At 42.6% G+C, this 1,168-nt stretch overlaps 1 non-coding gene across 1 annotated transcript; it reads left to right on the forward strand.

The window, feature by feature from the left end:
* The first annotated feature begins 321 nt into the window (after positions 1–321).
* Positions 322–437, forward strand: LOC114639114. The gene has a single exon (XR_003713957.1). It is a non-coding gene; the product is annotated as a U5 spliceosomal RNA (small nuclear RNA).
* Positions 438–1,168: the final 731 nt, after the last annotated feature.

The raw sequence follows: 1,168 nt of genomic DNA on the forward strand, positions 1-1,168 counted from the left end.
GGCTTTCGCTCTGACCCCTGGTGGCGGCCCAGAACTTAGCGACATCTAGGACAAATTCAAGGCACTTCCGGAAACCGAGGCGGCCACACGACTTCTCGGCGATATTTGCATACCCACAATGCAGTGCACACAAGTGGTTACATAATTTAAAAGAGTACGTGCTTTTTTGTTCTGTTTTAGTCATCCTATTCCTTAGTTGATATAAGGTTGAAAGATTTATCTGACATAAATAAAGTAATCACTGTCTTTAGAAGTAAATAGTTACCATTGGTGATCTAGGAGATACAGTCGGCCGAGAACTGTACACAACGCTCTGGAGGTATACTCTGGTTTCTCTTCAGATCGTATAAATCTTTCGCCTTTTACTAAAGATTTCCGTGGAGAGGAACAACTCTGAGTCTTAAACCAATTTTTTGAGGCCTTGTGTTTGCAAGGCTACTTACGTGGTCAAAAAAGTAGACTAATAGTTCTTTTAAAACTTACTTACTGGGCAGTGGTAGTGTATGCATTTAGTCCCAGCATTTCGGAGGCAGAGGCAGGTTGATTTTTGAGTTCAAGACCAACCTGGTCTACAGTGACTCGGAAAAACCGAGAAAAAAAAAAAAGAGATTTTAGTAGTATAGGCGTGTTGGCTGAAATCCTTCCCCAAAGGTTTAAAGTTGGTAACACTAATAATAATAAAGCTGGGTTTGTTTTTTTTTGTTTGTTTGTTTTTTTGGTTTTGAGACAGGGTTTCTCTGTGTAGCCCTGGCTGTCCTGGAACTCACTCTTTAGACCAGGCTGGCCTCGAACTCAGAAATCCTCCTGCCCCTGCCTCCCAAGTGCTGGGATTAAAAGCGTGTGCCACCACCGCCCGGCCAAGACTCAATTTTTTAACATCCCAGCAATATTGTTTAAGAAATGCTAGATAGCTAGGGACTTAAGGCAGATACAGTTTTCTAGCACAGTTGGTTAACACTTCTGTAACTCAAGACGACCCTTCTGGTTTCTATCAACACCAAGCAACGCTCAGATATACAGGCCAAACCTTCATACTAATAAAAACAGATACATTCTAAGAAATAAATGCAGGAGCCACTCAAGCAGAAGGGGCAGGGTACCCTCAGAGCTGTGGAGGGACTAGCCCAGGATGCAATTCTCCATGTTCTCGACCCCCAAAATGAAAATT

The sequence above is a fragment of the Grammomys surdaster genome, unplaced genomic scaffold, assembly GCF_004785775.1.
Source record: "Grammomys surdaster isolate TR1022 unplaced genomic scaffold, NIH_TR_1.0 125672, whole genome shotgun sequence".
NCBI lineage: Eukaryota > Metazoa > Chordata > Mammalia > Rodentia > Muridae > Grammomys > Grammomys surdaster.